This window comes from Paramisgurnus dabryanus, chromosome 17 (assembly GCF_030506205.2).
Source record: "Paramisgurnus dabryanus chromosome 17, PD_genome_1.1, whole genome shotgun sequence".
NCBI lineage: Eukaryota > Metazoa > Chordata > Actinopteri > Cypriniformes > Cobitidae > Paramisgurnus > Paramisgurnus dabryanus.
This window is the reverse complement of record NC_133353.1, coordinates 20,991,964-21,019,748: the sequence shown is the minus strand read 5'-3', so window position 1 is coordinate 21,019,748 and position 27,785 is coordinate 20,991,964. Positions and strand designations below refer to the sequence as shown.

Genomic DNA, 27,785 nt, shown 5'->3' with positions numbered 1-27,785 from the left:
AGCAAATAATTATTCAAAACACTAACACGTGTTCTCTTCCAACTGAAACATTTAGTCAATCATAACACACTGACAAAAAAACAACTATCATCAGCTGAAATAACAGAAACTGCATTGCTTTATGTGTCAGATATGCCCTTGTACAACAGACAGTATATTGTATTGATCATAGAATGTGTTTTGCACAGTTTTTTGAACCCTCTCTGCATTTTTGTTTTGTTGGGTTTAGTAAATCCATGCATTTTGTTTCTTTTGCTGCAGAAATTCAATACAAAAAAAATGAATGACCATCTCAGAGTAGCTTTATAGAATGTACAGTTTATGAAAAAAATAGAAGACAGAAAAAGAGACATAATTGCTGCAGTAAAGACTTTATTTGCAAAATGACATTACTGCAAGATATTCAAACAGAAAAAGCACCAGAATAAAAAGTTATCTTCTAATCTGCCCGGTCTTCTGCATTTGGCCACATGTTCTCATCCACATCACACCTGATATCTTCTCTGGCAAGGCACCTTGGGAAGAATCTTTTTGCATGCCTTATCCACCCCTGGCAGTGTTCAGCTGTGATGTCTTGGCATGCAGCACCCATTGCATCCAGGAGGGTCATTTGGTCATGTGGACGATGGTCAAAAACCTTCCATCTCCAGGCTGAAAAAAACTCTTCAATGGGGTTGAGGAAAGGGGAGTAAGGGGCAAGGAAAAGGGACATCATCCTTGGATGGGCGTCAAACCAGGCTGTGACTGCACGGGAATGGTGGAATGCCACATTGTCCCATGTGATCACATATATTGCCAAATGGTCTCCCACCTGTCCCCTTTCTACTTCTGGCACCAGTCTTTCGTGTAGTTCTTCTAAAAATAGGAGAAGCCGGTCGGTGTTGTAGGGGCCAATCTCACATTTATGTAGGAGTGGACCGTTGTTGGAGATTGCAGCGCACATGGTGATGTTGGCTCCTCTCTGGCCCGGCACAGTGACTGTGGCCCTTTTGCCAATTATGTTTCTCCCACGGCGACGCCTTTTCGCCAAGTTGAAGCCAGCCTCATCAACATAGATAATTTCATGTGGGACTTGATTGGCCTCCAACTCCATGACTCTCTGAAAGTAATTAGACACAGTGTATGTAGGGCTGTACTGTATATCTACTGTATGCACTACAGTAATGTACTACAAGTTTATAGAGTAGTTTACTGCAAAACACACTGTGTCTAGTACAGTAATGACTGTATTTCATAACCTTACCTGGACATATTGGTGACAGAGTTCTTTGATGCGCTCACTGTTCCTTTCAAAGGGAACTTTGTATAGTTGTTTCATTCGGACTCTGTGTTTAGCTAGAGTCCGAGAAATGGTTGTTATGCTGATTGCTGCAATGTTCGCAAAGACAAGGTTGTCCTCTACAACTCTGGACTGAATGTCCTTCAGTTTTATTTCATTGTCAGCAACTACTATGTTAACAATAGCTAGTTCCTGTTCTTCATTTAGGAGCTGTCCTCTGCCCCCTGAGGGAGGTAGACGTTCAATCCTTAGAGAGGCAAAATACAGTTACATATTAGAGCCTGGAGGCATACAGTCAATCTACTGTAAATGGTAAAAGTATTTACACTTTGATGTAAGAGAAGCAATATCCTACCTGTTGGTTTCTCTGAAAATACGGACAATGGATGCCACTGTGTCACGGCTGAGATTTGGCTGTACTCTTTCACCAGCCTCTCTGTATGATAGCCCATGGTTTATGACATGGTCAATGATAGTAGCTCTTATTTGATTAGTTACCCTAGCTCTGGTCCTTCTTTGAGCACCACCACGCATTCTAACTCCTCTCCCTCTAGCTTGCCCCACTCCTCTCCCTTGCCCTTGCCCCACTCCTCTCCGTTGTCCTTGCCCCACTCCTCTCCCTTGTCCTTGCCTGACTCCTATCCCTTGTCCTTGCCCCACTCCTCTCCCTTGTCCTTGCCCCACTCCTCTCCCTTGTACTTGCCCCACTCCTCTCCCTTGTCCTTGCCCCACTCCTCTCCCTTGTCCTTGCCCCACTCCTCCCCCTTGTCCTTGCCCCACTCCTCTCCCTTGTACTTGCCCCACTCCTCTCCCTTGTCCTTGCCCCACTCCTCTCCCTTGTCCTTGCCCCACTCCTCCCCCTTGTCCTGGTACTCTTCTTCCTCTCCCTCGTGGAGGCATTTTTTCTTTCTTTCTTTCTTTCTTTCTTTCTTTCTTTCTTTCTTTCTTTCTTTCTTTCTTTCTTTGTGTTGCTCTATATTGTTCCTTTTACCCACAAGATCAGCCCACAGAGTCCTCTTTTATACCATATGGTCATGCGATTGAAAGAACCTCAACATCTTCCTAGATGGGAATCAGCTGTGATTTATATATTTGCATAACTTAAATCAGCTGTTTCTCAGTAACAATATAATAAAATACAGGAGATATATTTGTATTTCAATTCACAATATAAACAGCTGTTTAACTTGACTTTAGCATGTAAGGTTAGGTTTAGAACGTGGTGTTATCTGTTCTGACATACAGTGTTAAAGCATTGGTAAATTTGGCAGTAAAAATACATTGTTTTGGTCTTGTTTGAGCTTGTCTGTAAAAGAAGTTCAAGCATTTTAAATGTGTGTTAATTGTATGCATTTTGTGTTAAACCAACAAGAAATGTGTTAATTGTATAGCTTACATAGGTGGATGTAGTGCTAACTGTGTTAAGAGTTTTGAAAACTTGTTAAAAGTATTGAAAAATCTGTCATAGCAATCGTAAAAAACTGTAAACAAAGTTATATATATATAATATATAGTTAAAAAAGTAGTGTAGGCAACTTATTTACAACCCAATACCAATGAGCCTGGAGAGAAAGATATATGTTTAGTTGCTCCATGGAGTTATGAAATGTGTCAGAGCAATTTGGCCAAGCATTTTCTAACAACTGCTGTGCTGGGCAATCGTGTGACAATAGCATCCCAACTCTCTGCCATTACTGGACTAATAATGTCTCAAGTCTCTTATGACTCATGTCTACGGTAAAATATTGCTTTCAGAGACATTAGAAAACAATCTTGCCCATTTTCTCAGGAGTTACATAAATTACCTGTCATGTGCAATTATCCAGTCAGAGCTAAGAAGGTCATAAACTGGCTTCAGAGGAGCATTATGCTTGTCCATTTAATCCCCCCACCTCCATCCACCATTCACGACAACTTATGTGGGAAGACACTATGCCTGATGTAGCTATAATGTTTGTTTGTAATGTTATGACCAAACTTTCATCTCCTTGAAGGATTGCGGACTTGACCCTGAACCCCCCCCCCCCCCCGCTTGATTTTAAACAACTATTTGTTCGTTAAAAGTACTTTTATCTATATGCTTACCCTTATTACAGATATATATCAGCACCAAAATTTGTGTTTATTGAGGATTGATATTTGAAACGTTTAGTTCAGCAAATAATAAATAAGCTCATTATCACTTGTTGGTAAGTGTTCCTGTATCTGTCCTAGTTATTGCTAATGATAAAGTGGTAATTCTTTACAGTAAGGTTCTGCACATTACCTTTAGGTGATGCTACATAATTTAAAAGTTAACAATTTTCATAGCATTTATTAATCTTGGTTGCTGTTAAGTTTTAAATACTATATATAATTTATAACATATGCTTATGTTATTAGTCTTAATGAACGTTATAGATGTTTCCTTTAAAAATGTATGTATTATGTACAAGAATAATGAGCTTACTTAGAGACCTTTGCTGAAAAATCACAAAGTGCACGGAAAATGTATTGGATGAACGATGGTGCGTGTATGATGGTGCAATAGGTTTTTACCCGGTACAACTTTTTGGTGGAGATTTTACATGTAAAAAGGGTTTTGCAGCGAAGACAGTTAAATTTGTTAAATATCAATTAAATAAATTAATAAACATTTGTGAAAATAAATAATTTTAATCACTGACTAATAACATGTTCATTGCAATTGAAGTGAAATTACTAAAACATAAGAGCCTGATAAAAAGGCCCATTTACAACTAACATGTCAGACGCACTTAGAAGGTTTTATGTCTGAGTTCTTCAGATAAACCTGTATACATTAGCATTAACTCTTTCCCCACCATTTTTAAGTTATCTCGTCAATTAAGAAAACACTTCCCTGGCAAATTTTTACGGCTATCTTTATTTCCGCTATTATCCACAAGGTGGTGCTCTTACCCAACTTATAAAACACTAAGGGCCCCATTTTACCGATCTTCGTGCATGGTCTAAAGTGCACGCCGCACAGTCTAAAATTGTGTGTCCGAATCCACTTTCGTTATTTTAACGACAGGAAAAATGGTCCATGTGCCAGTCCTATTCTCGCAATGAGTAATGGGTGTGTTCTGCATAAGTAAAAATACTTTATTTTAAACAAACAGGAGCTAAAGAACTTACAAATGTGAAGAGCCCTGAGTGTTTTAAAAAATATTACTTAAAAATGATGGTAGGTACATGGTCATCATATACAACAAATCCGTGGGGTAGCATTAAAAAAATCAAAATAAATTCAATATATGAATGTAAAAAAGCAAATGCCCGTTGTCGCCTCATTTACAGGCACACATTACTAAGGCTCTCCTTATATAACAAAAACAATATTGCGCCATTGACTTTAGACCAGGTTTTAGTTGGTCAATGGCATAGTCTATTTTAGTTGCCTCAACATAGTAACGTGCAAACAATGCGCCTAAACACACATTGTTTTCAGACCAGAATGCCCATGGGCACACAAATGGGCGCAAATGCATTTGCTATTTAAACAACGTGGTGCTAAACATGAAAATGATAACAGTGCCGGGCTGAAACAAACAATAACACTTGCGTTGCATTTTGCGCTGCATTGCGCCAGGTGTATGATAAGGCCTAAAGCATCCATAAATTCAAAAGCAGTAAAAATTATGTGTATGTTTTGATCATCATTCTGAATCTTATCTTTAACAAAAGTTCTTTCAAAAAATGCAGTTATCTCAGCTTTTTGTTTAAAATTTTGTATTTTTGAAGAAACCTACCCATATTTACGGAAGAGGATTAGGGCCACTGGTGAAAAACATATTTGAATTCTGACTTTATTCTCAGAATTCTGACTTTAATCTCAGAATTCTGACTTTAATCTCAGAATTCTGACTTTAATCTCAGAATTCTGACTTTATTCTCAGAATTCTGACTTTAATCTCAGAATTCTGACTTTAATCTCAGAATTCTGACTTTTTAAAGTCAGAATTCTGAGAATAAAGTCAGAATTCTGAGATTAAAGTCAGAATTCAAATATTTTTTTCACCAGTGGCCCTAATCCTGTTCCGTACATATTTGGAGGTGATAAAAAGAGAAAATGTACAATCATTTTTTTCTTAATGTTTTTGTTGTTTTTGCTTGTTTGAAAGCAGATGGTCTGTTCTTTCATTTGATATATTGTATGTTTATATATTTATAAAAGAACATTTTCTGGAAGGCATTAAACTTTTGTGAAAATCATAAAAATGCTGGTGCTGGCTGGCAACCTTTAAAAAAAGCTGACGAGGAAAGAGTAAACAAAGACAAAAAATTATGAAATGTGTATCTTGACTTTACAGTAAGCCTCTGTGGATATAATTATCGGCAAAATGCACAAATAACATCTCTATACAATAGCAACCTAATGAAAATTGACACAATGAAAATTACAGGCATGCACTACAGTACACGTCTTATTTTATAGATTCCTAATTTATTCATCAACTGTATGAGAACAACTTACAAAAACATGGTTTTGTAAAACAAAACAAAAAATTTGAAATTAGCAGATCCAGAATGAGATACCATATATACAGTCTATAAGTCAATAAAGACAAATATAAATCATACTCCTACCAGATCTATCCTCACATCAGGCTAAAGAAAAGTAAATCATCGTAGTGGTTTTCCCACTCACAATTTTTATGTTTGTTGCACAAATGTCTATTCTGGCCGACAGGTTAATGTTTCAGTATGATGTTGACTCAGCATGATTTGAATATTTAAATAGTTGGTGCCAGTGTCTCTGTTTTATTTAATGTAGAATGAGTCTGGTATTTGATTATTATGAATTTCATTAGTGCATCTGTTTGTTAGGCAAGATAAAGTGTGCTGACTGGATTGTTGTGTCTACAGCTAAGACGTCTGTATCATCTTTGATCATCTCAGTTTTTTATGCATTACTTACAGCAGGTGCTCATAGTAAATTCATGCTGAAAGAGGAAGGGTGGAAATCAAAACACTGGAATGCAATTAGTATTCTTCTTGTCCTTGCTAAAGCCTTTCAAAGTTGGAATGATTAGTTGGATTCTTCGCCGTCTTTGGAAAGTTTGTGTACTTGCAGTAAACAAAGTGTGGCGGAATCAATACTCGGTTTTGTACACCAATTATGTAGGGTTTTTTTATTCCTCTGAGTTGTTTGGCAACTGTTCTCTGCTTGTGCTTGTGAATGTGGTTATGCCAAGATTGTCCATTTTGTCCTTCCTTATCGACATGTTTACAGTACTATTATTCACTAATGTGTCATGCAAGGCACAAAAGAGAATTTGGACAACAGAAAGGTGTGAACGCACATCATTCAACAAACAATCCACAATTAAATGGCTGAATTCACTTACTTAACGCATTCTGTTAGGGGTCAAGCATTCATCTAAAAGTTTCTTTACTTGATACAGAATGAGTCTATGGCAGCCTCTAGAATCATATGGTAAAATATGAAATTTGGCACATGACTGATTGGGCATATTCTTATACTGTTGTTTTCATCCAATCTTCTTAAAATTAGAGACTATATTGGTCATAAAACACTACTTTTTTCATATACCCATTTCAAATCTGTGCATGCAACCTCATGCAAAAAAATGAAACTTCATAAAAGTCACTTATTAGATTTTGTTCGCTTTTCGAACAAACACTGTTCTTAATGAACTCCTTACAAAGTTGCTGTAGAAGATGGCACACAAAGTCACCATCCTACTGTAGCAAGGCTTTTATATATTGACATAAAACTTTATGGCCCGCTTCAAAGACAAGCCTTAGCTTAAGCTAGGATATGAGTTAGTTCATGGGTTTCCAAACTCGCTCCTGGAGGGCCGGTGTCCTGCAGAGTTTAGCTGAAACTTCCCTCAACACACCTGCCTGAAAGTTTTTAGTATGTCTAGTAAGACCTTGATTAGGGTTGAAGCAAAACTCTGCAGAGGCCCTTTTATAAAATGAATATAAAATAAACATTACTGGTGTGCATCTTGAGACAAAATAATAATACTGCTGTATTTTAAGATATATCCCGGCAAGTTATATTTAGTTAAGATAGCTCAAACATCCATTTTAGTCTGGGACTAGTCTTAAGCCTTGTCTGAAACTGGGAAAATATGTCTCAAGGACACATTGGCCTGAAAATAGCACAAAAATTTGGTTCGGCACCAACAGGTCAGGTAAATATTCTAATAGCCATTGAGATACAGTACTTCATAAATGTACCACTGAGAGTGCTATGACCAAACAATTCTGTTCATTCTCACAAAGTGTCAATGGTGTGATTGGTCCCATAATTGCTACTTGCACATATTTACAATAATAATGGTTAGAGGATGCAGAAAGGTATATTGTTGCAGATTTACCTTAGATTGGTTTTCACTGTCCATTAATATTAAAATTCTTCATGCACACTTTAAAATGCTGTTCTTCTATGAATAAAGTATGGCTGTTCTGCTCTGCCCATGTACTTACCTCTCACTTAAGCTCAAATGGTACTGTAGATCATGGCTTCATACACATACGCAACACATACTAATAAAACGCACTGTAAGTCACTTTGGATAAACTGTCTACAAAATGCATACATTAAAATGTGTTACTCATTTGTCCTCTTGTGACTTGATTGTCAGTCACAAGGAAATGGTTAATAACATAAATCACAACCATGGCTTGTGGAAACAAAACAAACAAATACATGATCCTGTTCACATTCCAAAGTGTCTTCACCTAATTAGGCATTTTGCGTGTATGCAAATGGTGTATCAATTTTATGTCCTCTTAACTCTGATGTATGGATCCATTTTATGACTGGATTTACCTCATTGAGAAAGAAATGACCCTACCTAAACCCATCTATCTCATTATATTGACTTGAGTAACTTGAACTAACTTGGACACTTCTAAAACACTATACTCCTTGATCCGAGCTCGGGAAAACTATGCAGATATTACCTGATACTCAAATAGAAAGTTTCAAGTACAACGTGCGATTTTCAGCACTAAAGGATTAGACACCTTCCATTGATTCTCCCTCTCTCACATCGTCTCCCTGTTCTCTTCTTTCCGCTAGTGTTACCTTGAGCTAAAGTCCAAAAAAGCCTCTCCACAATATAATTAAAGTCTAGTTCTTCATCCAGAAACAGATAGGAACTTTAGCTTAGCCAGTCTATTTGTTGGAGGTGTTCTAAATTAAAGTGCAAATTAGTTCCATTAGCAGGGTGGCTTAGTTCAGCAACTATTCATCTAATAGTTTGTTTTACTTAATGTGGCTTGAGATGTGATGGCTGAATGTGGTTTTAAACTCATCATTTATCTTTGGAATAAACATAATTTGACTGGTAATTTTGTCAGACTTTCTTAACTTGCCGTACCAAATTGCCTTTCTGGGTTTTTTAAACGAAAATATGAAATTCTGTAGTTATTACATATTACAGCTTTTTGGCCAGATTTGATTCATTTCAGATTCATTTAAAATATGAATATCTGTCTTTTAAGTGCGTCACAAACAAAAGTATTGATGTTTCATTGAGTCACCTCAGCTTTCCAGTCTGGTGACCCTATCTGAATTCATTGTCTCCAGTGAGACAAGAACGCCGTTGTGGTTCGTCTCTCTGTCAGCTGTCATTTTGTTACACGGCAGTGTCTGAATTGTTAATTAGATGTCTGTCAGCTGCAGGTCAAACTCCAAACTTTAATTGATCTTAGTCTGGAGAAGCTCAAACAGGCTAAAGAAAATGAAGAATTGTGATAAAAAAGGAAAGAGAAAGAAATAATCAGAAATGTAATCAGTTTCAGTTTTGATGGCAAATTGGATATTTTAGCTTGACAAGGAAATTATAAAATTTACATGTGTAATTATTTGAAGATTCTTAATGAAGTAGCTGTTTTGGACCACAGGAGAGAGAGAGAGAGAGAGAGAGAGAGAGAGAGAGAGAGAGAGAGAGAGAGAGAGAGAGAGAGAGAGCATTTATCTCACACAAATCCTAAAATATTTCGAGAAAAATGCAAAAATATCTGAACTGTATGTTCAAATTCCCATTACTTTCAATTGCTGTTGCTTATTTGATACAGAACCTTCCCATAGGTATGTGATTTTTTAAATAAATTTGAGTTTAGCCCACTGATCTATATAAATGACTGGATTGCGCATGACGTCACACTTGTGAAGCCACCCCGCCGCCATGTTGGTATACCCAAACATTCTATTAAATCAATGGACGTTATCAGATTTTAATGATAAAACATCACTTTACTCGTCTTCATTTTTATATGTGAAGTTACCCTGTACATTATTACAACAAAAACGTCCAAAGCATGTAAATAGTTATTTACTGAAAGTTGTACATTTTGCGTTTTAATCAGTTATTTCTTTATTACAGTATCAGATCAGCAGACAGACCGCAGCATATTTAGTATTAATGACAATAAACGTGCTCATTCTGAAATCTAAAAACATAATCATGCTTTGTACCGTATGTGCATGCAATAATTTGCTATTTTGTAATTATGTTATCTAAACTTACAAGTTACCTGAACTTATTTAGAGAAATAACGCTGACCGTCACAGAATGTCAAACAAAACTTTATTTATACCCGTGTCATTAACAAATGCAACAGACACACTCACCTTAACGGTTTTTTATAAATCCATTATCCTGCCCGATTAAAACATAAACATTGCAAATAACACCAGAATTAACAAATAATTAACGTATACATATCCTAAAAATTAACCTTGTGTAACTGATACGCTGTAAAGGGGGTACATTTTGATCATGATTTTGAATGGAAGTCAATGACGCTCTCTGCCGGTTGGGTATACCAAGATGGCGGCTCGAACTCTGTGCTGGCTTCACCTCACGCAGTTACGTCAAGCGTTCTATGCGCAATCCAGTCATTTATATAGATCAGTGGTTTAGCCGCATTCCTGACATCTATAGACTGGTGAATGCACCCTAGTCGCATTGTTAAAACCTAGTGTACATAATTTTTAAAAACACAAAACATACTTTTTTGTATATTTAAATAGATGCTGAAACATACAATGTACTGTATTTGCAACATTGAATCATTTATTACATTTTTACAGCTACAATACCTAAAGCATTTACAAAATTTTCAAATCATAAAGATTGCTGTATAATTTCCCTTTAACCATTTTATCGATAATATTTATACAAAAATAAAAACAATGTTATGTATTGGAACATTTATATAACAATAGTAACAATATAATTTCAAAAGTACAAAGACGACAATGTTGCAAATCTGTGACGTAGCATGCAAGAGCCAATAAGCGTGCTTATTTACTGCCGTAAAGCAATGTGTTTCGTGCTTATTTACTGCCGTAAAGCAATGTGTCGTAAATCTTCTTAAGGCACAATATTTGAATAAAAATTCATAATGAACTTGAGATTTGACGTTTATGGTCGCTGCTGAGAACTGAGATCAAGATCGTTGAATAAAGGGCTGAATTTGGATCTGTTCCTCGCAATCATATGAATTTTAATGATGTGGATTACAGCAAATGAATACATTTATGTTTTTGTTTTGGTGTAATTATTGTTGCATAAGAGAAGACTGCATAGGAGAAGATGCCTTTTGTGTGTCTTGGCAACCAAACTAAATATTATAAAATGGTTAAATTATTACAAAAATGTTATTCATTTTAAGGTTCCAAGGTTTTGTAATTCTCTGAAGGTCATGAACATTTCTGAAACATTTCTTAGAGATTAGGTACAAATTGACATGATATCATCAAGCAGTTGGTACAGATTTTTCAGCTATAAACTCAGTGGATATTTATTCTTTTCCGACAATTCTCAGTAAACCCTTAAACCCTAGAGATTATTGTGAGTGGAAATCCCAGTAGATCAGCACTTTCTGAAATACTCAAACCAGCCTGTCCGGCACCACTAGCATTGCCATATTCAAAGGCACTTCAATCATTTTCTCTATTCTGAAGCATGGTTTGAACTTCAGCATATCCTCTCAATGCCTAAATGCGTTGAAATGCTGTCACATGATTGGCTGATAAGATTCATGTGTTAACTAGCAACTGTATGTGTGTATTACATAAAGGGGCAGTGTTTTGTATCTGCATATATATCTGCATATATTTTGATTTAATCATACATGAGTAGTCTATCTCTGAGAAGAGCACTGTCTTTACAAAACCACACCACAACAGCATTTAAAGGGACACTCCACTTTTTTTGAAAATAGGCTCATTTTTCAGCACCCCTAGAGTTGAACGTTTGATTTTTACCATTTTTACCATTCAGCTGATCTTCGGGTCTTGCAGTACCACTTTTAGCATAGCTTAGCATAATCCATTGAATCTGATTCCAGTGTATGTTTTCAGTTGTTTCCAATGGAAGCTTTTGAACATCTCATTCGGCTGTCCAATCACAGTGGAGGAGAGGCAGGATCAACATCACAACAACCAACCGTGCATCGTTCAACGACTAATAAACAAAGCGGAAGTATCATAGCAACCAAAGCACTCAGCTGAATAAAAGCTGGTAGTCGGCGTCCACCTGGCATTTTCAGCTGTGTTTAAAAGCTTTGGTGTGCACACCCCCTTAAAGAAACAAACAGTAAAGCTTACACATTTGTATGTAATCTGTGCACAACAAATATTTGTCTGTCTGTGTCGAAAACTTCAAGCACATACAAGTGAGTAATAGCTTTTTTATATAATAGCTTTTTACAAACCTATAAGAACACTAACGTTGTGTTTGTGCCACTGCTTTAGCATCTGCCAATCAAACAGAAAAATAAATCCAGATACAACTTATATTATAGTAATAAGCTTACAGTAGTGCATTTATCAAACCAGGTGATGTAATTATATAGTTTGTTCATATTAATTATCAATAACAATTTATGATTATTATCATAGAAAGCTGAAATAAAAGTGTTTTTATGCTCTCTATTTCTCTTTTTTATGCTTATTCATTGTCAATTTTAAAGAGATAAATGTTTGAGTAGCCTATTGTGTAGTTCACAAACTAAAACAATACTGAAATCATAAATTACATTGTTTTAAATGCCAAATCATTCTTAAAACATTCTTTATTAAAAATTATATTTAGTTATTTATAATATAATGCCATTGTTAAACAATTAAGTAGTTTGAATGTAATGTAGCTAGCTACTTTTTAAGTGTAACTTATAGTTAACTATTTTTTAGATGGGTAGCTTGACTGTAGTTTAACTACTTTTACTGATAAGTAGCTTGTAGCTACAGTTTCAAAGTAGCTTCCCCAACACTGAAATTAGCAATGGTTTGTCTTCTAATTGTTATAGGTCAGTGACAAATACTGATAGCTAATATGTGAATCTGAACTTTTTAGCTATAGCATAAAGGGTGGTCCAAATTGCAGTATTTGCAATAATAAACTGGTGTGCATAAAATATAATCAAATAATGGCATGCCAGACTTTGTGAATAGATGTACCGAAAACAGAAAAAAATCATATCGACTTGGTGATCATAATTTCTGTTTGTGCAGATTTTTCACTGACTGCATAAACTGCTTGCTTAATGTGTATTTGAATGAATAGATCTATGCTCAAATGAGCATTACAACAGTTTCCTTTTGTCATTTACTATTAAATGTCATAATTCCAGGCTATTGTTTAGTAATTGTCATCCCTGGAGCATAAACTATAGTCACTTTTTATTGTAGCAGCTTACTAACAGATATGTATCGTATGGCTTGCGGCTGTTTTTAACGGCTTATTTTGTGAGCGAGTTCATTCGTTCACATCATAAAGAATCAGCGGCTGTTTGTAATAAGCAATAAGGCTTGAAAACACTTTCATAAAAAAAAGGTAACACCTCGCTGCTGTTGTTGTTCCTCCACAAGGACGATAGTCATTAAGTAAACAGGCTTAATGAGCTAAAAACATAGCACCCAAGTCAACAGATGTAGGTGACTGATGTAGATTTGCTGATGCTGTGGTGGAGGAATCCACTTAAGAGATGTGCAAAAGAAGGCTAGTCATGAATTAATATGCAAAGTAAGGCATTTCAGGACAATAGAGTGCAGTGTAATCACACACATACGGCCCTTGTAAAACTCCCAGATGCTTGTAAACTGGTTGCAGTGGTAAATTGCTAATTGCATTTATCAAAAAAGTACAAAATACAGACCAGATCCAAAATTATCATTCGGTTTGCATGTATTCAATTGCATTTGCATCCATATAAAGGTCATTCGGTTATCATATGCAAAAAACAACATCAATTGGACCCTAAAATCTACCCCAATATAAAATTTCATATCCCAATATATTAAGTTTTACATTCTGCTGGTAAAGGCGCTAATTTAGTAGACCCATCTGTGGGTCATATTTGGGGAAATGGACAAATTTATGGGTTGGAGGATAGGTTAGATTGCCCTCCTGTAAAGTTGGTTAAATGTCACTTATGATTCCCTTCTGATTCTAACCCCTCAATATTTAGTTTGTCTTCTAAAGTTAAAGGAACAGTATGTAGGATTGTGGCCAAAACTGGTATTGCAATCACAAAACTTGTGGCTAAAACTGGTACTGCATTAACACCAATGTGGCCAATGCACAAAATGACAACATAAACATCAGTTGAGGGCTGCAACTGCAGTTTTTAAATGACAATATGCTGGCCAGACCACTGTTGTCAGCGATATAAGTATTTTATATGAAAATGATTTCTTAATGTCTAATGACATATCAGAGCCATTTGATTATTAATTGATATACATTTTTTACATAGTGTTCCTTTAATGTTCAATACTTTTTTTTAAAAAGGTTGAGGTGATACTTTGTACTCTACAGTATTTGGAAATTGCATTTCATCTTTATTTAACTGTACTCCATCTAAGTTTCAAAGGTTATTTAGCACCAAAAATATATACTTTTTTAAAGCCTCACAAATGTCATTGTAGACCCTGAAGACAATCTAACTGCTCCCTGCTTTTTACTCATGACACTGCACTCACGATGATGCATGTCAGTGAAGAGAAAAGCACATTCATTGGACTGGGTTCTAGAGGTCTTAACCACAGTCATACAGAGTCAATGTCTGGTGTATGCTTTTGATGACAGGTGTACATTTGTGTTATTAGACCAGCACATAGAACCATGTTGTACTCTGGAAAACTGAAGGACATTTGGCAAATGTAAATAGATGGAGCACAGCTATTGATCCAGACGTTGCGTGTGTGTACATTTGTTCATTTCTCTGAATGCCTGATGGGCAATGAGGCAGGCGTAACCATATTGCAAAGGTCAAACAATCTGTAGCTTGCAGACACCAGAGACTTTCAGAATCGTGGAAAAAATAGCAACAAAATTAATACTTTCGAAAGACATGCCCCATGAACATAGACAGGAATAATCCCAGCAGCGGTCGGCTGTATATAGAACTGCCAACCCCCCGTTGTTTCATGCATCATCAAATTACAGATCTACAAAAAGTAAATTGTATTATGCTATGAAACAAAGTTGTTTTATAGCTTAAAGATCTATTGACTGCTCTGTTATGTTATCAGTTGTATCTCATGAAACTTTTAGGAGACAATAAAATAGATATACATGAGACATACAGCATAGCACTTTTAATATGAATTTGAATGCATGGTTTGGATAAATTGAAATCTTGAAATGTGATCTTGTCTGTGAAAACCGGCTCATAATCTAATTTTGAGATATGGAGCATCAAAGTTTGATTTATTTATTGATTTCACTTTAATTTCAATCTTATTTAGAGGAAATTGATTGCTTTTCCTAAGCTAGGAAACTTAGTTGTATTTCTCACATATCCCTCATTTTAGTATAAACACAATAGATGCAACTGAGACATGAGAAATAGATTTTTTTAAATCTGAGAATGTGGTGAAAGAAACATAGATAATATCCTTATTGTCTTGCTGCAATCTCTTTCAAGACTTCATTAAAAAAAATTGTATTGCTCAGAAATTGCTCTTTCTAATATTGTGAGACTTTTCTGTTAAGATTCTCATTTATCTCTCACTGGAGCATCAACATTGTATTGTATGTCTCTCCTATAGTTCCTTAGAATAAATAAGAGTAGATGAGTCTTCATAGATCATCTCCTTATTGTCCTGCTGCTATATCTTTCAAGACCCTTATGTTTTATTTCTCAGGGGTTGCTCTTTCTAAGCTTGTGATTCTCATTGTAGCATCAACAGTATTTTGAATGTTTCTATTAAAATTCCTTAGGAGAAATAAGAGTGGACACAACTGAGACATGACAAATATCTTAGAGAAAGGAGTTCAAAATAAGATGCATGAATGATCTCTGTATTGCCTTGGTTCAGTGGTTGCTTATTTGTTTTTTATGATTTTGAGTTTTACACCTTTAAGGGACAGGACTGTAGGATGACACACAGGAAGGGAACAGTGACAGAAACGTACCTTTAGCTGGTATTTGAACTTGTGCTGCCAGAGGTGCTTGCTGTGCCTCAATGTTGATGTGCTGGCCACAAGTCTATGCTTCTGACAGCAATTTCTCTGAGCTTAGGGTACTTCGGGTGGATTATTCTCATATACGTTTCATTAGGGTGTCAGCTTTGTCTTCTAGTGCCAGCTGCATAAACTCAGCATAATAAACTTAAGAAATAGAATAGTATTTAACCAAAGATAAATCCTTCTTAATTTTCCAATTCCAAAAGATGTATAGGGGAGAGTAGGGTGATTTTTGCCAGGGGGGAAGTAGTTCCACCCCTTGTTTCTGAAAAACCATAGAAGAATTGGTCATGTGACCACATCATTTTGAAAAGCCACCAATTTTACTTATCCTCTTATATATATATCGTTGCTGTTCGATGAAAACCACATATGTCCATTTTGCAGATTTTGCAAAATGGCGACGGATTATTTACCCTCAATGGCATTAACTAATATTGCATATTTTCTTTAATAAAAACGCTTGTAATTGTTCACATGTAATTAAATGTATAATGCTATTTTTGTCACATTTACACAGCAGGTAAAACCAGCAGATCTTCTCAACATGCCACATTTGCGTAACCCTAAACAGTAAATCTAGTTTGTGCAATCTAATACCTTACTTTTTGGCATAGTCAATGTAGTAGAATAAAAAGCATTACGTAGTCAATTTCACAGTAACTGCATCAGCGCTGGATACCTGAGGTAATTTTATGTTATGGACCTCAGCAATGAGCTTCTCCACCATGTTATCTGTTATTTCAAATGCACTTGAAGTTCAAAAAGATTTGATTGGCTGTCAATGGTTTATTGTTCATCTGTTGGAAAAAATTAAATTGCTCAGAAAGTGATCCCAACAATATTGTTTACTGTATCTTTAGTGTTGTGGTGTGAACTCTGCTATTCTCTTTAATATAAAACGATTTTTAAAACTATATTTTTATAGTTATCGTTATAATGTGAACGGCCCTTTAGAGTCTTTGGAGAAAAGGCTGAGCACAGTGTGTGATCTCTTATAAAACTTTCGAGAAAATAGATGTGAGAGCCTTAGACTTTTTGTCTCAGGATAAAAGTGTGAGAAGCAGCAGACTTAAGCAAAAGCCTCAATTCGATGTTAAAGTAACCACATTTATAACTAGGAGAAACATGTGAGATGTTAAAGAGATCTCACTTTTGTTTTTTCTTTCGTTGGGTACTCAGTTAATATGAAAGATATCAAGATTATATTTTCACAGAATGATTGCAAATAATGTTGGTTACAGTCTGCGAACCAGATGGTTTAATCACAAATATCTATTTGCCTTCTCTTAATTCCGCTGCTCTCTAGGAAAACCAATTACAGGTTTAAAAAGGTTTACTTTTTTCTAAGGATGCGTTTATTCGAATAATGAATTGAATTGTATTGACTTACATTGATTTCTCCTTCAAAAACATTACACAGCTGGCAGAAGGATAAGCAAATGTGCAAATCTAATGCATGTGCAGCATTTTTCATTCAGTGCCTCTTGGCTGCATGGGCTGAGATGTGTCATTTTGCAAAGGTTGATATATATTGACAGTTACTATATGTGGGTAGATACAGTAACACCTGGTGGTGGGCTGATGGTGATGCATACATTTAGATGGAAGACATTTCAAAATGTTGCACTGTTACAGTGAGTCATCGTGAGACTACTTCCTCCCAAATACATGTCAACATGTTAGCATTATTTTGACAAGAAATACATGAGAAAGACCATAGACAGTCATACCAGACACAAGCAATACTTTTACTGGCATAGTTTTCCATTTTTGGCTGTGAATGCAAGTGCCAAAATTGAATAACGTCTTTATGAAATAGTTGTCAATCAATGTGAAATCGCATATAATTGTTTATAACATATTTCTTTTTTATTACTAAATAACTAATTTAGTTAATAAACTAAATAACAAAGGTACTAAATAGCATTTGCTTAAAGGATCGTGGTAGCACCAAAGGCATCTGCAAAATAACCTTTTCTAGAAACTTTTATTGTGTTTTTCCAATGTTTTTATTTAGTTTTTATTAGGTAAATTGCACAATTAGCTAGACAAAGATTTTGTTGATAAATAAAAGGTAATCTCTCCTAGGGCACATTCAGCCCACCTGCTTTTCTGATCGATCAGATGCAATCCGCAGTTAAACGCTTGAAAATAACAATCATTTTGAAACATATGGTGTTTTCATCCATAAAAAATGTTAGGGTTTGTTGTTTTAAAGGTTGTTTTATTGCAATAGAACAGTCTGGGTAGACATAAAGAATCATTATTAGTAACTTTTAAAACCTTCTATATCTCATATTAGATGACATTATTTGCTAAAAGTAATTGTTTCAGGAATGCTTTAAAGCCACTTGTTGTGGTGATTGTTTTAGCTAAGTTAGGGGTAGGTTGAAATTCCTAACTTTAAGTATTAAAATATAACTTGCACTATTTGTGCTGTACTGTTATTGAATAATACCAAAAACTGTATGCCTTGTTATAAATACATGTGCTTTTACCAGCACTGTGCCCAAAGCAGAATTCGGAAAGGCATGGCTAATAGCTTTAAAGAGATAGTTCACCCAAAAATGAAAATTCTGCCATCATTTACTCACACTTATGTTGTTATAAACCCACATACATTTCTTTGTTCTGATGAACACAAAGGAATATATTTTGAGAAATATTTGTAACCAAACCGTTTGCGGACCCCATTCACTTCCATAGTAGGAAAAAATACTATTGAAGAAAATGGGGTCCACGAACGGTTTGGTTACAAACATTTCTTAAAATATGTTCCTTTGTGTTCATCAGAACAAAGAAATGTATACAGGTTTGTAACAACATGAGAGTAAGTTAATGATGACAGATTTTTTTGGGTGAACTATCCCTTTAAATAACATTTTATTTTTACGAATAATACATGAAACCATATTGGAATTAGAATATCACAATATAAATTAGGACAGTGCAGCAGTGTACTAAAAAACACACAAAATGTGCATTGAGTTTAGTGCTGGCAAATACCACCATTTCATTAACTTTGATGACCGAATTTATGCCTTGAATTTCTTGCCCTGATTTCAAACTTCATTTGAAAATAACAGTCACAGAGGTGACTTGATTCCGAGGTTTCCCTGACATTCAAGCTGGAATAGACCGACACATTCCTGATGACATTTTTGTGAGCTATGACCTTTGAAGGAGTGTTTGTCCTATTAAAACCATTAGGAACAAAGGCCCTCAATAGTCATATAATCTCAACACCAGTAGAAGAGAAAAACAGAAGAAAAGGGCTTACAAATTTGTTAAAAAATGTATATGTTGTCCTATGATTGAAACACATATAGCAACCATTTAACAGATACTAAAGCAAGTTTTATTCACCTATTGTTTTGGAGTCGCGGCGTCTCTGGTCCCTGCATGTTTTTATTGTGTGGACAAGAACAGATCATGATTTTGTAAAATTTTCCCCTTTTCTGTTCCACAGAAAGAGTCCAACCGGAGGGTGAGCTATTTTTTAAGTACCCTAATTTCCAGCCCTGTAGATGTGGCTTACTGCCTTGCCCTAGGGCACAATACTGGTTGTGCAATATTTTGTAACTTTCATAACTGCAATCTGTCGGAACAGCTCAGCTCGGAACACCAGTTTAATCATAAAAAAATGTGTGGGCTCACTGTAAGCTCAACTTTAACAACATCCATTTTTTTGTGTGCTTGACATAGATATAAGATTACCCATGTGGTTGAGGCATTGTGTCCTCTCTTTATGGCAAAATGGAAAGTATCTGCCATCCAAACGTGATCAGACTTTCAATGCAATCATGGGGCCTTTTGGTTGACAGCCACGACCGCGATGTCCTTATATCTCTCTTTGAGGAAGGAACAAAAGTGCATCCTGGGAAATTGTGACAGCCTCAAAAGGCAGTTGAAACTCAGCATGTGGCCACCCAAACGCCTGTTGATCTGATCTATTTTCTATTCTGGCATTTACCCAGCAAGGGGTTTACAGATGAGAAAAGAGAAGGGTAAGATATGCCCACTGTGTTGAGGAGACATTGGAAGAGGGTGACTTGATATTTGAATTTCATCCCGCAGTCCCCGTAAGGGATAATGTAGAGGCAGCCGGTAGTTATTGGGAAATAAGCCCCGACAGTGTGATCAGGACCCGACGCGAAGCGGAGGGTCTTGTATCACACTGAAGGGGCTTATTTCCCAATAACTACCGGCTGCCTCTACATTATCCCGCTTATTACACGGCTACTTGCCACATAAGAAAAAAACTGTACATGAATATGAATTTGAAACATTTTATTGGCATATTTGTTTTAAATTAACATTTTTATCCTTTCGCGAAACTTTGAACAGATGCATAAAATGATCGTAATACCTTATTAAGATCCTCTGCTTCATACTTGTCCTTCTCCATTTTTTCCTCTTTAACCAGTCTTTGAGAAGTTTTAATGCCCATTCTGTATTTTTTTGCGTGTTGGCTTCGTGTCATGCTTTTATTTTGTCAAGTTCAGTCTCAGTAAGCTGTCTGTGTCTTGTCGTGGTTGTCGAGTGTTTGTCACAAGATGGCGCCAAACAGACAGTAATCTTTATTGATCTTTATTGGCGCGGAGCGATTTTACTCGTGCAAGTAGTCCGGCTATGCGTTATTATTTTGGAGCGGTTATTATTTGAAAAGAACGAACCTGCAAATGTCTCAACTGACCAATCAGAATCAAGCATTCCAGAGAGCCGTGTAATAATTGACGTTAAGACATCTCAGTCCTCTTAGTCTATGCAATTTACCTTCAGCTGCTTTTTTGGCATAGATGGGTCACTGTGTAATTATTTAAATACAGTGTGTAAAATTCTTTTGAGGTCATTTACCAGCATTCTACATGCACTGTTAAATATTTCCCTGTTAAATAACAGGAAATTACTGGCAGCAGGGTTGCCATTATTTTCCTGTTATTTTAACAGTTAATTCATGTTAATATTTTTTTACAGTGCACTCCCCGTAATGTTATTTAACAGTTAATTCATGTTAATGTTTTTTTACACTTGCACTCCCCGTAATGTTTTTTAACAGGAATTTACTGTGAATCACAAAAAATACAGGAAACAACTGGCAGCAGTGTTACCATTATTTTTCTGTTAAATCACCATTTATTTTGTTTCCATTAAATATTGTTAATTATTTTTATCATAGTAACGTGTACCACTGAGTGTTATAGACATTTTTCTAGCTTGATTTAATACAAGAATAGGCATAATCCATCAGATAACACTTAAGTAAAAGAAAACTAATAGTCCGTGTTGAAATTAACTTTTTTATTGTAATACAAACACTGTACTTACAAATGTAGGCACACATGAATCAGACAAATCACAGAAATATATTGTATATCATGTTCATTGCTGACATAGGGGTCGCTGGATGGAAAATAACAACTGCGTCTGTCTTAAACTAGCAAAGACACTTGCGTTTGGCTTTGCATTGTGTCAGTGCAAGATAAAAATGTTACACATAGGCTCAGATTAATCGCAATCAAATCTAATTTTCTCATGTTCATGGCTTAAAAAGTAGCAAATAAATTTTACACCCAAATACATTGTTCATTATAAAAATTTCTGACCCTCAAAACATGTTACCTAAACCACTAAAATTCAACATGTATGAATACATTAAAACTGATACTTAACTCATCATCAATAAAGAACAATAAACAAAATAAACAAATAAAAAACAGTGTCACTGCTTAGACCACTAACCATTTTCTCAAAGCACACAATGAAGATCCTTTGCGAAGTCTTGGGTCTGTATATGAGAGAGAGAGAGAGAGATGAGTTCCATAATTTTACATTTTTAATCCAAAATGTATGGCTTGACCTAACAAAAGCTAATGTATACATCTTACTCACCATTTTCAAATGAAATCCCACTAAAAGTCCATGAGCTTGCTCAAGAGGCTGGCGACATGTGAATTGACAGTTCTTCTTTTTTCCCCCTTTGCAGCATTTGTCCCTTTTTTGGTCTCTGAAAAATTATACACTTGTTAAAAATCGAGTAATTCACACAGACTAACAGCACATCAAGGACAACAATTGTACATGAACTATCCTCAACATGCACTAACTGATTTTCAAAATCAAAGTTAATTGCTAAATCTCATCACCAGACCTGTTAAAACCATGCTTGAGCCACAGCTAGGCCAGAAAAAATTTAAGTGTTAGCAGACAATATCTTACCTCTGGATGAATTCAAGCGTGAAAACAGGAAAAAAAGACGCCAGCCCTGTCACAAAGGTGGACTGGATCCCTTCGCAAATTTGGCCCTCAAGGCTGAGCATCCAGCGCTGGAAGCGTCTTCTTGTTTCTCCTAAAACAGAATTTTTTTAACTATGAAATTTCTGTTTTAGCTTTAATTTTGAATACAGTTTAGTTTGATACCATTGAATTCACTACATACAACACTAAAGACAACTGTCATATCTACCACCAACTTACCAAGAAGTATCAGACGAGGAGTTGCAGGTATAGATAGTGAACTCTCAAGATCAGCTGCAGTGGCATATCCCTACATAGAACAAATTAAACACAATATTAATGACATAAGACCACCACTGAGTGAGTGAGACAGACAGACAGAAAGACAGATGAGAAAATAGATAGATAGATAGATAGATAGATAGATAGATAGATAGATAGATAGATAGATAGATAGATAGATAGATAGATAGATAGATAGATAGATAGATAGATAGATAGATAGATAGATAGATAGATAGAATGAGAGAGAGAATGAGAGAGAGAATGAGAGAGAGAATGAGAGCTGGAGAAACAGGATTAAGCAAGTAAGAAACCATTCAAATTTCCACCTGGTTCTGAGATATAGGATATCTTGAACAGCAGTGTCATCAGGGATGGTACCCTGCATCTGTAATAAAAATAAATAAATAAATAAACAAATGTAAACATTGATCTACAACTCAATGATAATTAAAACAGCAAAAAAATAAAAATAAAAATAGGATGCACTATGCCAATGCAATAAAAAAGTGAATAGCTGTTAACATGGCTAGATACTGCACTAGCCCGATCAGTAGCCTACTGTTTTTGCTGGATTTACCTGATATCATAAAACATATATATAAAATAGTCACAACAGCATGTATGGTAGCCCAAACAGCTATAATTCATCAAAGACAAACAACTGTCATGAATTCATTAAATAGAGTTTTAGACCAACTATCTAGCACAAGAAACAGCTATCAGTAAATACATTTATAGCCGTTTGATTTTCAGGATGAATCTGCTTTAACCAGATGTGCACATGGCAATAATGCCACACAAACCAGACCACAGGAATAATAAACGTTATAGTTGTTTATAGATTTGGATCGTACTATACATAAATGGACATTAAAATAAGCTCATTCTTAAATTAATGGACAAATCATCGAAATGTTGCTAGCTTGAATCACCTGCCTTATTAGCTAGCTAAGTTACTTCATTTCGTGTGGTGTAAGTCCCCGTAAGTCCGTTGCGTTTAGTATACATCAACATCACTGATAGATGATTAAAACTGTGCATGACTTTTAAGAAACTCTTTAAACTCACCTGATTTTTGTGATTTTGGTCAATGAACGCGATCTTCCGACATGGTTCTCCTTGTTCGTCGCCGGTTAAAATGCCGCCTTCTACGTTACTTCAGAGGATGCAAAAAAATACTGTATGAACATGTTATTTCAAATAGTGCCGCCAAATCAAGTGGCGCCTGCCGTGCTGCGTGTCATACGGATATGTACACCGTTTTCAAAAAGAACAGGAGAGACACACACATTCGGAGCGCAGTTACTCAATAAATGTATAAATAATAAATGCCGTCTCGCGTAAAATCCTGAGTCTATTAATAGGGTAATAAATATTATACCCACGATAACAAAGACATTTGCGTATGAACAGAAAACATTGAGGTGTTAAATAACAGGAATGAGGTGTTATTTAACAATAAGATGTTAAATAACAAAAATGAGGTGTTATTTAAAATAAGATGTTAAATAACAAAAATGAGGTGTTATTTTACATATATCTCCTAAAATTAACAGTAAGGCGCAGTTATTAAAAATAACAGGTTAATCATGTTGAAATTTGGCCGTAAATTAACAGAAACATTTTACAGTGTGGGGTAAAAGTCAAATTAAAGGTTAATTTGCATGGCCTTGTTTTAATTCCTTGATAACTACTGCATCAGAACTGTTCTATCTTTATTCCACACCACAGGATAGTCGCTAGTGAAGTGCTTGGGGATGTGTAGCTCAGAAAGTTATGTGGTTGCTGATTACCGATTGCATGCTTCAAGCTCCTTCCTTTGAGATGAATGGGAATTCTAACAGATAGCTTCCTTGAGATATTACAGACCTCCTGGCACTCCGTGAAAGGACTATATTTATAGCTTTGTGCGTACATAAAGACATATTTATACCTTTCCTCAGGTGTACAGTATGTACAGCATGACAGCAAGTTACTAGAGAGAAAAAAGCTTGGGACAGGAAAGGAGAAAAAGATATAAAAACCACTGAACAAAAAAACCCAACAGTCATCTTTAGTCACATTATGAGTTTTTCTGCAAACGTCCTTCAGTGTACTGATCCGACACATTGCAGCGGTATGCAGCTGTCCTTTACCGAACCAGTAAATTGATGCTAATGCAATTAGCTTTGTTGCTTTGGTCATAGTCACTCTGTGCTAACCCAAATGGAAATGGCAGGCAGTGGGCGAAAGGAAAAACATATCCGTGTTTATAATTAGGCAAAGTCACATACTGGAAATAGGTTTGGAACGCCATTGAATCACCCCATATTTCACAAGTCATCCATCGATTTTGTAGTCCAATGAATATTCCAATGAGATTTGGGTTATAGAGGAGAATTGCCCCAGAGGGCCCTACAGGTAACTGCTAATCACTAGCAATGGCAAATTGTCAGGTGAATGTGTCACGGTAATGTGACGCTATTGGTCAGAAACCCTGGCATGGGAAACTGTGTATATATCATCAATCACTACCCTCAATGGAAAAATGAATCAACTCATTGTTCTTTTTGAACAGAATTTAGATTGTCACATAAAAACATTAGAGCACGTGGCACAGTTTTGTGCATTTTATGCATTTGTTTATTTTAATAAATTACAGTGCATTACAAAGTTACATAATATAAGTCGATGAACCCACAAACCTTTAGGCTGTGTTTATTTATTTATTTAAATAAATAAATAACAGTAAAGCCAATGACTACATCAGTTTCAATACTGATGACATCATTTTAATACACATTATACCTACATCCCTAAATTTAGCATGCCCACGGGCTGAAAAAATTGCTTAAAGGGTAACTAAACCCCAAACCAACTTTTTTTAGTTAATGATCTGTAAGAATGATGCTTTATTAGTGCTGTTCATTGATTTTAGTAAGTTTTTTGACATTTGGATATAAAGTGTTTCAATACTACAATATATGGTGTAAAAACGTCTGAGTGTTGCCCTCTTCAGTTTGAACGGTGGCTACTGCAGTTGAATTTTCCTATTGGATGTTGGGTCCAAAAATATCTTGTGACGTAAGCCTTTGTTACGATCTCACCACACACTTGGTACGAGCTTAGTTCGTCCCCTCTATCTCCATTGGGATCTGCCCACTTTTCTTGCATTTTTCAAATATTGCCAGTGGGTGGAGTCAGACTCTGACCCGGGGTTTAGTTATGCTTTAAAGATTGATTAAACACATTCGCTTCCAGGAACAGAGTTGAACAAACCACTAAAACAAAATGTTAGCCACCCTAAAGATTTTTTAACATCATGTGTGTAGTGTAGACATTGCACAGCGCTGCAGTGTAATGGCAAGAGGACACCTGCGTTTGGTTTTGCTTTATGGACTAAAAAAAATTCTGCTACATAACATAAATATGGCTCTATACTGAAAAGTTACTACATTGCATATATCAGCCAATGACATATGCTTTTTTAAGCTGGGCTTATCAGGCCTTACTGAACTCAGCATAACGTATATGGGAAATATAGGAAAATTCTGTAATATGGGTACAAAATCCATAGGCACTATACAGTATGAGCTGCTTACATTTATAGTGTGAAACAGGCCCTCAAATAATGAAGTCTTTTGGGTAAAAAGGTAAACAGCTACATTTCAATGAAGTCAACCTTATTTTCTCTTAGACTGATATTAAAAAGGTACTTTGAGTCAGCTGTTTTGCTCTCTTGACTTAGGCCAGTGATCCTGAGCACTAAAAATCTTAGCATTAGAAGGAGGAAGGAATTTTCTTCAGATAATGCAATATTAAGAACAAGAATAGTTAGTTGTTTTTGCAATTTCATTTGTAATTTCATCTATCCTTGGAACGTCCTTGTTCGTTTCTCTGGAGTACAAAAATCAGGAATGAAACATCAATACAAAGTTCGACCACTGTCCACAGAAAACACACAATAAAGGCTCATTACTGCTTTCACAGATAATGAAATGAATCAAACACGCCCCAGTGTGAATAATTCATGTGAAGCAGTTGGAGAAAAATAAAAGCCCATTTCTTTCGGCTATTCTGACATGGATTGAGCTGATGCCTTTTATATTTAGAAGTCATTAAATTGCCCGCCATACTTTCAGGCCCTACTGGCACTGAGATAGTGTTAATTATGCTCTGATAGAGGTCCAGTTCTTATCAGCTTTAACCATGATGCTAGTTCAGAGCTATATCAAAAACACTGGTCTATGCTTGAGGAAAATACCAGATGAGAAAAAAGCATGGAAAAACAGACAAGAGCCGCAAAGAAAAAGACCTGTTTTGTTGGATGAGGTGGCCTGCTATCGTCGAATGACAAATGAGGTTAATCCAAAACAACAGATAATGTTAATGTCACTTTTGTCTTGTACTATTGATTGTCTGTCAATATCTTTATCAGTCTGTTCCCTTCCTTGTTGAAAAGACCAGCATGAATTTCCATGCCAGTCCAGGCTGGTTTGGTGTGGTCCAGCATAACAATGGCTTTAACCAGCAGAAAAATGCTACTTTTTCATTTACATTCGCATCGAATCATTTAGCAGACAGTTTTATGCAAAGCAGCTTACAAATGAGAAACATCAAAAGCAATTTATCATACAGAAGCCAACACTTTCCATAGTACTGCAGTGTCAAGCGTGAAGAGTACAGTGGCTAGAGCTGAAAGAAAAACATCTTATATACACAAACATGCTTATGTCTTCAGGCATTTCTTGATGGTCTCAGCATGGTGCTAAAAACTTGCCAGAGAGTGAGGATTCTGGAAAGCAACTATTTTTTACCTTGTTGTGCTGGAAACTTTGTAGTTGATTAACCAAGAAGTCTTGCTGGTTAAGGTAGTTTGGAAGACAACTGTTAGCACATTGCTTGTAGCACACTGGCCTGCTGAGTTCCAGTATGAAAATCATGCTGTTGACCAGCAATGCTGATTTTAATTGTGTTTAAGAACATTCAGAATTCATTGCACAGCAAGAAAAGTAAATTAAAGAGTTATATTTTGCAGACACGTTTTCTTTTTCATTTGTCCTTTCGGTTTCATTCGGTGCTGTTTTAAAGAGATTAATATTTCAAATACTAACAGGTTCTTTAAGGCAAACACATCAAGAGAGTGGAAATTTCATCACCTGGATGGACTTAGAAGCCAAGATGTGTCAAGTGCCAGCTTCTATCCCTCTTAAGCTTTTCTCTCTGTCAGATTCCAGTTAAAAGGATGGTGGAAAGAGAGAGAAAGAGAGGGAAGTGAGAGAAAGAGAAGATAACTGTTGGTGCCTGTCATCTTTATATTCACTAGCTAGACATCTCTTGTGCGTATCTAAACACTGCATACAAATGGAGTGTACACAGACTGTTCACTCTAGTGGTAAGTAAGGCAATGTCTGGATAGTTACGATGTCACATGAAGATATACAGCAGTACTTCTGAACAAAATTTGATTTAAACTCTTTTATGGTTACAGTTTCGCGGCAGTTTAACTGTAAAACGTTATTCAGGTGCCACAGATG

The 27,785-nt window shown here is 35.9% G+C and overlaps 1 protein-coding gene and 1 long non-coding RNA gene across 2 annotated transcripts in view; one reads left to right on the top strand and one right to left on the bottom strand.

Moving 5' to 3' along the window:
* alk (ALK receptor tyrosine kinase) overlaps positions 1-27,785 on the top strand; it is a 921,668-nt gene that overhangs the window by 32,769 nt on the left and 861,114 nt on the right. The window lies entirely within an intron of this gene.
* Positions 21,597-22,296, bottom strand: LOC141280961 (uncharacterized). Its single transcript, XR_012335327.1, has 3 exons — positions 22,225-22,296; positions 21,967-22,096; positions 21,597-21,754 (listed from the first exon to the last, which is right to left on the bottom strand). It is a non-coding gene; the product is annotated as an uncharacterized lncRNA (long non-coding RNA).